Here is a 16,639-nt window from a genome sequence, read left to right as displayed (position 1 = left end):
GACCTCCTACAGAAACTGCAAGCGACCATCAACTGCCATAAGCGGCAACTCCAGTTTCAGGAGCCACCACTCCCCTCCCCCGATCCCTCACAACTCCTGTGCACCTGCAAACCCTCCCCCGCCCCTCCTCAGCACCACACACCACCCGCCTATTCCTCCTCCCCCAACCCCCTCCCCAGCCTCCCCCCCCCCACTCGCCTCACCTTCCCAGCTACTACCACCTCCACCATCACAATTCTCCCTCATCATGAAGCATGGCTGCCAGCGAACAGGCCTACCGGAACATCCGCCCTATTCTCCCCAGACCTGCTGCCTGGAACTCTCTCAGGCTGCCTCCTATCCCCCACCTTCCTCCCCCCTCACATCGTGGTGGTCAGAATCGCCAACATCACCACAACCCCTCCTCATGCTACCTAAGAGGCTTGTGGTAGGAGAAATGGAAGAAGCAGAGCCATGTGTCACCACCACCCCTTCCTCCCCCATCCCACTGCCCCCCATACCCGAGCATCTCTCACCCTACCAAGCCGACACTCTCCACCATCTTCTCCTGGACTTTCAAGACCTCTTTGCATCAGGATTTACCAACATCGACCACACTACCTACCTGGCACATGAAATACACACCACAGGACCGCCTATCCGTCAACCATCCCAACGGAAAAACTCGAAACAAGGAGCAGAGGAACACCGGCAGGTCCAGGAAATGCTCAATGCTGGTGTTGTTTCGCCCTCCACTACCCCCTGGCCCTCTCCAGTCATCTTCATCAAAAAGAAAGATGGTACCATGCATTTCTGCATGGATTACCACTGCCTCAACGACGTTACCATCAAGGATGCCACCCCACTTCCCAGGATGGATGACTCCCTCTACTCCCTGCTTGGCGCCTCCTGGTTTTCTACCCTGGATCTTCAATCAGGATATTGGCAGATCCCTGTACACCCCGGCGATAGAGGGAAGACAGCGTTTTCCACAAGTAATGGAAAGCATTATGAATTCAATGTCCTGCCATTTGGACTTTGCAATGCCCCCACCACCTTCTTCTGATTGATGGAGTCCGTCCTGAGTGGCCTCACTTGGGAAATCTGTTTGGCATACCTGGACAACGTCATCATTTTTAGCAAGACAAGGGCCGATCACCTTCAACACCTCAGGATAGTTTTTCAAAGCATCCGCCAGGCAGGCCTCAAGCTCTGGCCTTCCAAATGTGTCCTGGCCACACAGACTGTTGCTTTCCTGGGGCATGTCGTCTCGAAAGATGGAATCTTACCCGACCCCGACAAGCTACGCGCCATTGCGGAGCTCCCCCTGCCACGAGACGTCCATGAGGTCCGAGCCTTCCTGGGGCTTACCTCGTACTAGCAACGATTCGTAAAAAGGTTCGCCAGTATCGCCAAACCGCTCCATGACTTAACCCAGAAGGGAGAGCCCTTTACCTAGACCGACAAGCAAGGGGCTGCTTTTCAAGAACTTAAGAACATACTCATAACTGCACCAGTTGTCGCTTTCCCTGACTATGCCCTACCCTTCCGATTATACACCAACGTCTCCCTAATCACGATTGGCGCCGTCCTTGTGCAAGTCCAGGAAGGACGAGAGTACGTCATCGCCTGCACCAGCCGCACCCTTAACCTGCCCCGTACTGACCGCTTTATTACCCAACCCATCCCCAAAACCTGACTTTTTTTTTTTTTTTTTTTTTTTTTTCTCTCTCAAACCTCCGCTTTTTATGAGAAACATTGAAAATTCATAGAGAAATCGCTCACCTAAGGTTTTAAATACCTCTGTAGGTAAGAGTACCCTCACCTGGCTAAGTTTTCAATGGCGTCTAGCTCCTGAGAAAACGAGTTCTGTGGGAGGGGTAACTATTCCAAACCACTCATAAACGGTAATCGGTATTTATTTTTTTTTATTTGGTACGAATTTCTATGTAGTGCAAGAGTATATTGGTTTTCACACAGTAATATAGGTGATGTAAGCATTGTTTCACTCACCAAACCCCCACCTTTTTTGGCGACATTACGTGCTTATCACTTTTTGTCGTTTGTTCCTCTAACGTCACGTAAACTTTGTCCTCCACATTGTCACTGATTGGGGAATCACTCTCGCCTTGAATTTCGTACCGTGGGGAGACGTATCTTTACTGGCCAGGTCACTGGTAACAGGTGAGTTGCCGAGACATTGGCATGTGGGGGTCGGGGGGGAGGAAACGAGGAGTAAGGCATTTCCCTGCCTGGGATCGGGTAGAGGAAGGTGTCATGCGTCTACGCACCAAAAATCATCTGCAAAATATGAAAAATGTGCAGATGGTGGACCTTGCAATTGCAAAACATACACCATACGTCGGGGGGACTGAGCGTGAAAAAAGTTGCGACGTGCATCGTACGTCGGGGGGACAGGGTAGGTTAACCAGGCTGAAAAGAACTATGCCGCCACCAAGTGAGAATGCCTGGGTATCGTCTGGGCCTTGGAGCATGTCCAGGCCTACTTATCTGGAACCAATGTCACGATCATCACAGACCACCAGTCGCTCCAGTGGTTACAACAGTCTGACACCGATAATGCCCAACTCATTAGATGGAGGGAGACATTGGAGGAATTCAACTATGAAATCTCCTACCACCCCAGCAAGCTCAACACTAATGCCGACGCACTCTCGTGCCTGCCCATCCGCGCGATCCGATGCGAGCCAGAACTCCTCCAACAGTGGCGTGGGAAGGACCGCCCCCCCCCCCCCAGGATTCCACCCCATCTATTCGCCAAACTCCTCCAGCAGGGTGACAATTTATTCACCCCATCGGGGCACATTATCCTCGAGCCAGATACTGCTTTGGATACAATGAGACACCTCCACTCCGACAATGGGATCCACCTAGGTATCAAGAAGCTCCTCCAGGTGTTCAGCAACACTTACTGGACCCCCAACCCCACTAACCTGGCCAAACAAGCCACCCAGTCCTGCCAGGCCTGTGCATTAGGAAAGGATGGATGCCACCCGCACAGCCGGCCCATCAGGAAGCATGACTGCCCACGAGCCTTGGCAGTTACTCTCCATGGATATAGTAGGGCCCCTACCACCCAAATCGGGATACCAGCACATCATCACCTTCATAGATATGTATTCCAAATTCCTCATCGCGTGCCCGGCCAAAGAACATCCGCCATCGCTGTGGCTGACACCCTGGTCCGCCACATTTTTCCCTGTTTTGGAATGCCTCCGGCCCTACACTCGGACAGTGCCCCTGAGTTCACCAGTAACAGCTGGCGAGAACTAGCCAGCATATTCAGCTACCGCATCTCCCACTCCTCCCCATACTGGCCACAGGAGAATGGAGTTTGCGAGAGGAGCCACCACACTCTCATGAATGAGGTGCACACTAGAATTGAGGAAACAAAAAATGAAGACTGGCCAGCCCACGTTAAAATCATCCAGTGGGGAATCAACTCCTGCCCCCAAGAAGGCGGTATATCCCTTCACAAGTGGATATTTGGAGAAGCCCCTCTCCTCCTGCCACTACGCCGACACCTACAGCCTTCCACCAATGTCCCCCACGTCTGACCCCCTCCACCACCTCAAGAGATGCCTTCACCACCTGCAAAATGGCCTGGACCTCCAAACCGATGCCACCCCCTCAAACCTCTACAAACCAGGTGATTCCGTGATGGTTGCAAAACTGTCGATTCCCCATAAGCTCTCTCCCCGCTTCATAGGCCCATACACTATCACCCACGTCCCTAACCCCTGCCAAGTGACCATAGATTACCATAACACCCCATGAACATACAGAAATCACCACGTGCACCCATTCCACACCACTGCCTTCCCTTGCCCCACCCCGCCCACCTTCCGCACCGCCTCACCTCCGCTCGCCACCCCAGACCCCCCGCCCGACTCCTACAGTTGCTACATCACACCCTTCTCCTCCCTTCCACCATCCTGCACCCCCTCACCACCGGCTCCCTCACACTCCACTCCTCATGCCACCTCACCCTCTGCCTCACTGCCACCACAAATCCCTTCCCCCAGCCAACACCCCACCCCCTCACCACCATCTCCCTCAACCCCCACACCTCACACCACCTCACTTGTCACCCCGCCACCACCGTGCTGCCTGAACACGCCAAAACCACCCACAACCAGCACGCACTCACATGCCCACACACCACCCCCTGCCACCCTCACCCCCACGTCACTGACCCCTGTCATCACTTCACCTCCCCCTCCACCCCCAAACCCCCACCTCAGACATCACTACCCAACGCCACCCGCCACAGCCCAACACCACGTACAACCAAAGCACCACGAGGCAGCATTCCTACCTCGCCACCCACACCCACCCTAAAGACCACCATCACTCGCTCTGGCCGCCTCTCACACTCTCCCGCCCGGTACACTGCCACCCCTCCCTGCCTCACCTCCCCTTCTAAACTTGATCACTCCCAGCCCCCACACCCCCAACACCACTCCCATCACCCTCAGACTACACCAAGCCCAGCTGAAATATCCATCCACCACTATCCCTGGGGAAAACACCTGCGCTTCTCCCCAGCATAATACCACCACCCCCGCCTCGGTCGCCAGCATTCACCTCAGACCATCGAGAGAACGACCACCTACAGCCATGAGGATATGACGCGCCACCTGGGCACCGACCTACGGAAGGAAGCGCAGCATCCGCGGGCTTTATCACCTCCTCTAGATCCTCCACACAGCCTCCCAGGCCTCCATCCTCTACCTAACCTGCATCCCCCACCACAACGAAAACCTAGCAACCACGCAGTGGATCACCCTCCTCCAACATCTGACTCCAGCCTACAGCAACAACACCACCATGACCTACTACCTCCAGCCACAGGGACGTGACTTTTCCCACCACAACGGTGGTGAAATAGCAGCCGTGGCAACCGAGGGCATCACAACACCCCCAGGAGGCGACAACGGAGGGGTAGGTAGGGCGCGCGCGATGTCCATGCGATATGGGGATACGTCCCATATGGCCGCGCGCCCCTATTCCATGGAGTGCACCCAGCGTGAACATCTCAGTCTGGGTGCATTACCCTCCAACCGAGCCAGCCCTAGCCAGGATCGGTGTGGAGCTAATAAATTAGCTCCAGGCAGCACCCCAGTGACAGCCTGTAGCCCACAACTAAAGCAACGACCTGTAGCCGTGCATTAGTGACGGCTGGTAGCCACGCACATAAAGGGACGGCCTGTAGCCGCTCATAATGCTGCCCACCCACCTTGCAGAACCCATGATGGCCGGTTGCTGCACGTGGGGAGAGAAAGGTATGCCCTCTCTCTTTCTGCAGTTGCCTTGAGAGGCATGAAACTGGTGACGGCTGGTGGCTGCACCAGTAGACAGGGGACGGCCAGTAGCTGTCCCTCGCCTACACGTCGCCCCTCATACGGGACTTCGGCGACGGCCAGTAGCTGCGGCTGTAGGCAGGTGATGGCCGGTAGCTGCACTTCGTCTGCAGTCCTGTCAGGAAGTCAGGCCCCGCTGACAGCCAGTTGCCGCACTGACGAAAAAGGGATGGCCTGTAGCTGCCCTCCTCCCGTTGCCCAAGGGAGCTCGGCGACGGCTGGTAGCCACACCAGGGAGGGACATCATAAAAGTCCCTCGCCCCCTGTGACTTCGCAACCCAAGGGAGACCCCTGCTCGAGCCGCGCCACCAGCGGCAGGGTAAGTTCCATCTCCAACTCCCCAGACCGAGGCAGCCCCCAGAAGAAGAACCTCCCTGTAGAGGACAGGTGGAGAGGCCCTGTGTTATCCCCGGGGTTGCATTCCATCCAGCCGGCACCAGAGGAAGACCAGTGCCTGTTGGACTCCTACCGTAGGCAACGCCTCAACCCTACCCTGATGGCGAAGCAACAGGAGTGATACTGCAGCAGACGGGCTCTCAACGGCTCCCCTAGTACCCCTGGGCGCAACCTCTGCAGTCCTGATGAGGAGTAGTGCCCTTCCCATTTTGGGCGCCTACAAGAGCACCTGCAGAAGCTGTTTGGCCTCAGTCCCGAGGGCCAAACCCCTGTACCCAGTCCCGCCAGTGCGGGACCTTTCATCGCACCTGACCACAGCCACCACGGAGGAGGACGCCCCTACTAGTAGTCCTGTGGCCTCTAGACAAGAGGACACCTGAAGGGACTCTACTGACACCAGGCTGACACCTGTGAGTCGCCAGCCCCCTCCTACAATTGGCCCGCTCCCTTGTCCCACACACCTAACGTGACTGTGATTCTAATGCCTGTGGAGTGAAAGTGAAAGCTGACAATCAGTGTATAGAATGCTAGTGACAGTACTCAAATATCTTAACTCCACTGAGTGTGAAACGAGACATAAACATTGCCCAGTCATCATACTCTATTCATTGTAACATGGGACCTGTATGTAACAACTAGAAAGTATATGCAGCCCCAGATCAAAGTATAATCTCAACTCCACTTAAGTGCAGTGTCTGTCTTCCACTCTCGAGACAGCTGGTATCCTGCGCCATACCCGTGATATATCTGCTAGTCTGAGCCTTGACTTTGTATAGAGTCCTGTGAAATTGTCTGTGTGCTCTGTATTCAAGAATTATGTAATATATGTGTAAGGTAGTTGCCCAGTGTTTTTATGCCCTGTTCCTCTTCCGTTGTGTCCTAGCTCCGGTCTAGATAGGGAACCCAGATAAACCTTAGGTGTTGGTAGGATGGGAAGCCGACCTAAAAACACCTAGCATAACAGTTCACAGTTTTTTTTATAGCTTGCCCTAGCTCAGCACCACTGACACAGGTACAGTAAAGCGTTGTTAAGGCCGGAAGCTATGAAGGGGTTATAGGAACACTGTATATTATTGTTTGTGTCAGTAGGCTACTGTCTCTTTCGCACACACACATAAGACCGAGCAAAAGAATGAGTAGTAACCGTACACTTAACTTAAAGGAACAGAAATAACTGTATGCTCATTCGGTCTGAAATGTGTTGGGAAGAGCGATATCAAATGAAGAATGTGGAACTGAATTCTAATGTACAAGAACACGTGGGATAAAAGAGTAATTTTTTGTGTGATTAGCAAACATTTTTGTTCCATTTAGTCCCCTAAAACTGTGAAACCCTTAAATTTTAGTCTAAGCATGCAGCCTAAAGACTTTACCAATTCAATTCATTGTCCTTTAGTTTGTTTTCTGTTTTCCTCTGACTGTTTTGACGGTGGTAAATTGCCTTCTCTTGCTGAAAGGTTTCCTCCCGTATTATCATCACATTCCTTAAGCTGTACTTATGATTGTTTCTGGCTACCGGTAATGGATGAAACTTACTCAGTGTACTCAAAGGTAGATTTCGTTTCCCAATTTCCCAGCCGGAGCCAAAGTTAGGTTATTATTACGTAGTTAAGCTAGGTTAGGTTAGATTATCAGTCGCCTCACCAAACTCCACCCCACCACCCATGGGATTGACCTGTGAGCAGGTGTGGGTGGAGGGTAGACTCACATGCTCATTTACCTGTGACTCGCTGGCTAGCAACTGGATGGTTGCTGTTTAAACTGGAGCTATCGTCTGGATAATTTTATGCATTACTCTACCACTGAACCATTCAGTCACGGCCCGGATGTACCGACCCCTGGATAATCCACACCAGACATGGGGTAATCGTAATCGATTACATGGGGTAATCATAAACTGTAATTGTAATTGATTGTAATCGATTACAGACTTTTGTGTAATCATAATCGTAATCGATTACTTAGGCATTTTTTTCAAAGTAATTGCAATCATAATCAATTACTCTCATATTGTAATCCTAATCATGGTTACCGGTACTTTTACGATTACAAGGCCTCAGATAAGTTATTCCTCCACAAATACTGTACTCATCAAGAATAAAATACCTGTACTGTAGCTCAGTGTCAAACAGTCAAATATACACCATAAAGGTCCATAAGTATTATGAAAACAAAAGTGAATTATAGGTTATCACTTATAAGCTTCCATACAATATCCTACCTAAGCTAGAATAATATCACCTGGGAAGATCTCAGTTGGTAGAAGAGGTAATATAATGGAAGGGTCAAGGATAAAGTGAAGATAAGTCTCGGTGCTTGAATTATTAAAACATATTTGTATTGCAAATTGGCAAAAAAATAAAGAAACAACTTATGGGACATAGCACTGTACAGTTTATTTTTATCCAGACTAATGTAGTGCTGCCTACTTCTTCCTTATCCTTTATCATTCTTTTTCTGTGCCTGCCCTCCTCTCTTCCTATATCTCCCATCTTTCCTGTCACTTCTTATTGCTCTTCTTTTCTTTACAGGTGGCTTTACATTGAGTGACAAGCCGAATGGTTTCCTGTAAGCCAAGGAACCATTTACAATGCTGGGTGGTAACCATATAACCAACCCATACGTGCTCCCTACGTGTCAGCAAGTGGGTTGGTGGAGGGTTAGTATCCCTCCCCATAAAACCAATAACTCAAAGTCAAATGGCCACCCCTTACGGGATTATGGCGTCTGGCAATAGATAGATAGCTAGATAGATAGTAACAGTCACCATAGGTTCTGCAGAGCTTAACCCTATGTTCTTCCTTATGCAGGCAATTCTTATTAAAATGATTTGCATATAAGATATATATCCCTGGAAAATATCAGTTTTATATTAACTGGACGATGTTTTTGCTTTTAAAAACTAACTTCAGCTATTTACTTAATCAGTGTCAAGTATAAAAGAAATGTGCTCTTAATTATATAGTGCATAACAGTACATGTAATCATGATTGTAAGCATGATTACTTCTTGTGTAATCGTAATTGATTACTCTTACTTTTACTGTAATCATAATCGTAATCTGAAGTTTGCAAAGTAATCGTAATCGTAATTGATTATAATACCCCTGTAATCGCCCCATGCACGATCCGCACCAGGATAATTCAAACCTGGATAATCGAGCTTTCACTGCATATACACTCAGTCCTCGTAAATCGCGGCAATTTGGGTCTGGACCACTGCCGTGATTTACGAAATTTGTGATTTATGAATAATAACTCTTATGTGAAAAATTAATTTGGGTCTGGACTTTGGCCAACCCACCCCCACAGCACCCTACCTACACCTATCTAGGCACCATCAAACACAAACATACAAATTTAGGAATATTCAGTGCATGTATTAAATAGAAATAAGCAATGTTAAGGGATCTCACCTTAATCCTATGACGAAATTGCTTACGTGAATGGAGTCGGGTGGTGTTGGGAAGAACTTAGAACCTCTCAGCACTTGTTCTTCCCAAACTCTTTCGCCAGCTTTGAAAACTTCTCTCCCCTCTGAACACGACGAATGATCTTCAAACGTTGACTGTACAACAGCTGCGGCAGCTTCTTGATGCCATACTGCTTAGAGCGCTTCATCGGTGGGTCGGGAGGGGCCATGGCAGGTAGGAGGCAGGGGGTAGTTGCACAAAAAAGGCAGGTAACTATTGTACTCCACGGCAACGGTCTGTAGTGTACGGAATGGCGGGAGAAGAACAACAACATGGCGGCATTAGCATGCACATATGCCACCAGGGACACGCGGTGATTGGTTGTTGGGTTGCGATTTTCAGTTTGAATGCCACGGTTTATGGTTCTCCTCGGAAAAGGTCCATTTGGGTGCCTAGATCCGCGATTTTTGTGACTTAACAGTGATTTAAGGTTGCTGGCAGTCTGACGGCCACCTAGCCGTGATTTACGAATCTGTGAGGTATGAACACGCGATTTAAGAGGATTGAGTGTATATTATACCATTTGATTATTGTAATGAATGTATAATACAGTACAGTGCTACAATGGTAGTGAAAAAAGTTTAAAAACTGTTTGTGTGATATGGACTAATGTCTGATATATTGAAAAAAGTTTGGGTTAACAGGGAAGTCCGGACATCACTTTCTTCGAAATGGTTTGGATTACCTTTAGGTAAAAATTAGCCATGCCATCTTGTTTCTCTAATCTTTCCCATTCAGTTAATATGGGCTTCTGACAACCTCCTTGGGAGAGACAGGCTAGGATAAGTTAGGTTAGGTTTAAGTAGGCTCAGCTTAATATGTATGGTGTTTAAATACCATTGTATCATCATTGTTGTGAATGTGGAATTTTAAAAAATATCATCTATGAAATATGTCACACATTAATTACTCATTAGTGTGTCCAACTTCATTCTTCCCTTTCCATTATTGTCAAACTAAACCAAAATAAACCTATCCTAACCTGCCTTGTGGAAATAGATGGTGTGACTAATCTTTACATATTTTAGACAGGGTTGGCATTGATTAAATCATTTATATATATATATATATATATATATATATATATATATATATATATATATATATATATATATATATATATATATATATATATATATATATTTTTTTTCAAAAATGATTTTTTTTTATTTTTTATAAAAAAATTTACAAAAGTAAAGTCTGAAGGTTTATAAAAGTTGTGTATAACTTTGTGCTGGCATTCATTTATTCAGATACTTAAGCATTAAGTCAGCAGATTTTGGAGAATGGTGCCATCAGAAATTACAACATTGTATGACAAAAAATATTTTTACATTTGAATAAATAAGTACAGTATTGAAATTATTTGTACAGTACTCTCGCGTCCAACACGGTAATATTGTCATGCACAGGTCCCGTGTTGGACCAAAAACGTGTTGGACAAACAACAGAGCTTATGGGGAAAAATGAATTATGTCAGCAACCCTAGGAAAAGTCACCCTAAATACTTACCATATACCTTTACATATATTGGTACTACTGTAATTATAATAAATGGTGCTGTACTATGAATGATAACTAACCTTTTAGGATAATGTTGGTGGGCTTGCTGGGAATGGAAGGTGGTATCCGAGGCTGTAGGTAGTCCTACTGGGTCACTGGAGGATGGCTGCAGGTGTCACTAGCAGGTAATGGCTGCTGCTCCTCCTCAACCTCCCTCATAAATCCTGCAAAATCACACTCAGAAACACTATCCTCATCCACATCCATGGAAAGTCCTGCTTCTGCCTGTCCTAGCATTCCATAAGCCTTCACTGCTGCCAGGATCTTGTCTTGGTTTTTTATTATGGTCCTGACGGTGGCTTCATTCATGTCGTAGGCCTTGGCGATGTCCACTTTCCTCTCCCTTTTCTTCTTCCTCTCGATGATTTCTAGCTTGGTGGCCTGAGGGAGGTGCCGCAACTTCTGGGGGTTCTCAGAAGGCTTCCTAGGCATCGTTAGCAGGATAAAATGCAGTTGCAAGGGCAGAAAATGCAGCGAGAAAAAAGCACCTTCCAATGCTAATTATGCGACTGAGTGGCACTGTGGCGGGAGAAATTTAAACAAAACATCACGTGAGAGCAGAAGCATTTTTGATTGGGCAACATCACGATCACTTCACGATAGCAGGTGGGGGAGACAACTTGATCAGAAGTTTTGATTGGCTGTCAGGATCACAGGAACGTCCAGTATGACCGTGTTGGGCCGGGGGTGATCGTGCTAGAGGCGAACTCTGCGGATTTTGCCCACTTCTCAGAGCTCCATGCGTGTTATGCTAATGCACCCATGTTACAGTAATTAAATTGTATTAAATCGTACTGATCTTTTGCTCTCTGTGCTGGACGCGAATCGTGCTGGACAAACGCGTGTTGGACACGAGGGTACTGTACATCTGAAATAATGAGCCATAAATCAAAAACCAAAGCCATAAGACTAGGTAGACTATGCTTGGTCACTTAAGGCCATGTCACAATAATATCAGCTTAAGATTTTTTTGTGCGCTAATATAATCAGCTTTGGAATATGCTGTCTTGATTACCACTGGCAACTCAACCATAACTAGTAGTGTACAGACAGGACTTACAGGTATGTATCTGGATTCTGGGCAGTGGCTTTCACCCTGAACCATCAGTGGATAGAAGGACATGAAGTTAATGGTATCAGTATACTGCTTTTGAAATATTAGCTATATAATAAACAGAAAAATCAAATAAATTGAAAAATCATTGATTTTTTTTTTTTTTTTAATTAAAAAAAATCACCAGCCCTGATTTTAGACCCAGGGATGTAGGTAAGGATATATTAGGTTGTTATTTGAGGGTACGCAGTACAGTAGATGTTTCATATACAGTAAGACCTCACTATAATGGACTAATTGGGGCCCAAACCATTCCGAAAAATGCGAAATTCCGATGAAAGTGACATCCGGACTTACCCCTGCTAACCCGGACTTTTTCCTATATATCGGACATTAGTCTGGATTACATGAACGGTTTTTAAACTGTTTTGACTAACATTACGTTACTGTACTGTGTTAAAACTTCACTACATTAATCAAATGGTATAATATATGTAATAATACTGTACTGTACATTGATAAGCATGTCTTTTATGTACCTTATTGTGGTGAACATAGCTGAAGTGGTCAGGCAGTCTGGACTGCTTCTGGCTTTATCAGACTTTCTCCGATATATAGGAATTTAGTCCGGTAGCTCCTCGAGTCTGATAAAAGTGAATTCCGGTCTATTGAAGTCCGTTATATTGAGGTTGTACTGTATTTGAAATATGTAAAGGAGAAGGGAGGTGAAGAGACTGGTGAAGGAGAGTAAGAAGAAAGTGGTTGAAGAGTTTGGGAGGAATCTGAGTGTGAAATGAAGGGAGAGTAAGAAATTGTTTTGGAAAGAGGTAAAGAAAGTAAGGCATTGTGAAAGGGGAAATAGTAGGGGAGTGAAAGATAGGAATAATAGATTGTTGGTGGAGAAGAGAGAGAAATTGAGAAGATGGAAGGAGCACTTTGAGGATTTGTTGAATGTAAAGAGTGAGAGCAGTGCGAGTATAAGTGGTTGGGGAATGGCTGGGAGACGAAGAGATGAGAGGAGGGAGGAAGAGATCAGTAGGGCAGAAGTAGTTGAAGCAATGAAGAAGATCAAGTTGGGAAAGGCCCCAGGAATTGATGGAGTGTGTGGTGAAATGCTTAGGTATGGGGGTGAGATTGTTGTGGAGTGGATATGGAAGTTGTGTAGATTGGCTTGGGAAGAGGGAAGGGTTCCAGAGGACTGGAAATCAGGTATAATTGTTCCTTTATACAAAAGAAAAGGGGAGAGAGAAGTAAGTGGTAACCATAGGGGTATTTGTCTTCTTAGTGTGACTGGTAAAATATATGGTAGAAGACTCATTGATAGGGTTAGGCATATGACAGAGGAGCTAGTTGGAGAAGAACAAGGGGGATTTAGGAAGGGAAAAGGGTGTGTAGATCAGATATTTGTTCTAAGATGTTTAGTGGAGAAGTATCTAGAGAAAGGAAAGAAAGTGTATGCTGCCTTCATGGACTTGAAGAAAGCTTATGACAGAATAGATAGGCAAGGTATGTGGAAGATATTAAGAATATATGGAGTGGAGGGGAAATTGTTGAGTGCTGTGAAGAGTATGTACGAAGGAGCTAGGGCTACGGTGTGAGTGGATGGTGAGCAGAGTGAGTTCTTTGATCTCAATGAGGGACTGAAACAGCATTGTGTGATGTCTCCATGGCTGTTTAATATATACATGGATGGGGTTGAAAAGGAGGTGCAAGGTAGGGCAGTGGATGAGGGGGTGGCTCTAATGAATGAGGGTGAGATTTGGAAGATTCCAGTGTTGCTGTTTGCTGATGATACAGTATTGTTGAGTGAAGATGAATGGGAGTTGCAAGGTTTGGTGAATGAGTGTGAGACAGTGTGTAAGAGGAGGAATCTGAAAGTTAATGTAAACAAAAGTAAAGTTATGGTGTATGAGAGGAATGAAGTCACAGAATGTACATTGAGGTTGGATGGTGAGGATATGGAGAGTGTGAGTGCATTCAAGTACTTGGGTAGTGTGATGAGTAAGGATGGAACTATGGGGGATGAAGTGCATTAAAGGGTGCAGCAGGGAAGGAAGGTTGTTGGTTCGCTGAAAACAGTGATGAGAATTAGGGAGATGAGTATGGAAGTTAAGAAGTCACTGCATGATAGTATTGTGATCCCTACCCTGACGTATGGAAGCGTGGCGTGAACCTTGCAAGAGGGGAACAAATCAAGAGTGAGAGCAGTGGAAATGAGTTACTTGAGAGAAGCATGTGGAGTGACATGGAGGGACAGGTTAACGATTGAAGAAGTGAAGGAAAGTTGTGGGGTGGATGTGGATGTGGTTGAGAAGATTAAGAAAAATACACTGAGGTGGTTTGGACATATGGAGAGAATGGAGAATGAAAGACTGACTAAGAGGGTGTGTGTAAGTGAGGTGAAGGGAGGGAGAGGGAGGGGTAGACCGAGGATGAGGTGGAGGGATGGAATTGAGAGGTATATGAGGGAGGGGGGGGTGAGTTGGGGGGAGGGTAGTCAAATGGTGGGTGACAGAGCGACTTGGAGGCGTTTTGTCTGTGGCCACCCTTTGCGGGATTAGGGCGTCGGGCTATAGATAGATAGATAGATACACTGTTCTTTATTAATATAAGTTATAACTGTGGTTGTTTCAGCATGGATTAACCCCAAAAGACCGCAAATCTCCCCCCTCCCATCCCCCGAACCATGAAAAGGGTTCTTTCACCCATGTAACATTTTTTTCTTACAGGTTTCACACAGTACAGTAGATATTTCATATATTTGGAATATGTAAAGTTATATACTGTTCTGTATTAATATAAGTTATAACTGTGGTTGTTTCAGCATGGATTAACCCCAAAAGACTGCAAATCTCCCCGCTCCCATCCCCCGAACCACGGAAAGGGTCTTACTTTTCAATTTTCACCCACTTAAAATATTTTTCCCACATATTTCAAGAGTTTTAATTTCCACACCTGAAAACATATATTTCACTCATGTGACTGATGGTTACTGCAATATCGACTGTCAAAGAACGTAAAAAATAAAAATTGTTACCTCTTGGGCACAGAGAGGGAAAACAAATTGTGCCAAAGTAAATTTTGGCCTTCTAGATTTGAAGAGCCTGATTTTACACATCAGAAAATGTATATTTCACTCTCATACAGTATGTCTAATGGTTTCTACACAATTGACTGTCAAACAAAAAAATTCACTCCTTACTACGAGCAATGATGGATGTCCTTGAGAAATAAGGGGGAATAGGGACATGGAGGGGGTGTGGGGGGCATCAGGAGGGGGGGGGGAAAGGGAGGGAATATGTCTGCCACACACACCTAATATGGTCTACAGGGGGTATGGGGGGATAGTTTGGGTGTGAGGGGAAACAGAAGACAGGATTCAATGGGGCAAAGGGAGGTGGAGAGATGGCCTGGGGAAGGAGCTGGATCATGCCTCCCATTGGCTGGCTACCATTTATGTCAGAAGAGGTAGGGTTACAGCTCTCCAATTTTTTGTAACCTCTACGATCATCGGCCATCGGACCTTCGCACATTTTGTGACTCCCATGATCGTCAACCATAGGACTTTAAGGGTTAAATTAAGTAGCATTGTAGCCACACTGGTTCTGTGAGAGAGGAAGAGCTTGCTCCATGCTGGTCATCTTGCTTGACGTGGGTTTGTTTTGCATCAAATAGCATACCAGCTGACAGAGATACTATAAATCTCATTTATATAAGAATTGCTACTATTTTATAATTATTTGATCTTCACACACTTTTTACATGCGAATGCTTATATTTGTACATCTATAGAATGGTAAATAAACATCTGAATCTGGATCTGAACTAATGCAAGAATCACCGGTTTGTAGCGCATATACGAATGTTCTGGCTGTCTCTTTGGAAGGTGCTGCGAGCATGACTAGGAATACTGTACTACGATGACAAACATCATCACGTCTTACAACCATAGTAACAATACGAAGATGATAACACTGATGGTCTTGGAATGCAGCTGCTGGATGAATGGTCGTGGAGAGAGCGGATGTGTGTGCTGAGCTCTCCTCTAGCTCTTAGGGCTGCGTTGCTGGCATTAGATTTTTGCTCACCTCTAGGGTGCATTTAGGTTAGTCCTAATTTTCCTCCCTACCACAGTGCAAGGTATAGTAGGTGTCTATCTATTTACTGAGATTGCCTTTGCCTACTTGCCTCTGGAGTATACCCCCCACTTATTGCTCTGGGATGTGAATTAACGTATAGGCATTCTCCCGAGAGTGGTTTGAGAGGGCAGTCCCAGACTTAGGTGATTTGCCCCGGGTATATTGCCTCTTGCTCGGTTTTGCTCTTTCTTTCCACTTCCCACTTAAGGGGAAGGTGGTTGCTATGGTAGACGTTTCTGTCACCTCCTTTCCCTTCAGAGGGGGAGGTGGTCCTGATGGACCCCAGACTGTGGCATGGACTCACTGTCCCCAGACTGACTGGCCAGGGCTCTTGTTTGGCGAGCCACAGCTCGCAAATGTGAGTATTTTTTCTCTTCGGCGAACGAATTTAACATGCGAGTTGCCTTTTGGTGAGGAGAAGATACATCCACTTCAAAACCCAGTAAACTACAAAATAAGTAAATCTCCCTTAAATCAACAAAAGATCAATTATTAAGTCTTTTCTTGTTACCATTGTGAATGTTTAAAAATAGACAATGTGTAAATAAATAAATAATTTATTGCTCGTAAAATATTTTGGCTCGTAGTCAGTGTGGCTACTAAAAATTTACGGTATTTGGCTCGTAAATCTGAAACCTTAGGAGCCAAATGG

This window comes from Coenobita brevimanus, chromosome 26 (assembly GCF_032717465.1).
Source record: "Coenobita brevimanus isolate Jiangsu-jjx chromosome 26, ASM3271746v2, whole genome shotgun sequence".
NCBI classification, from domain to species: Eukaryota; Metazoa; Arthropoda; class Malacostraca; order Decapoda; family Coenobitidae; genus Coenobita; species Coenobita brevimanus.
Note: the sequence above shows the minus strand (reverse complement) of the source record.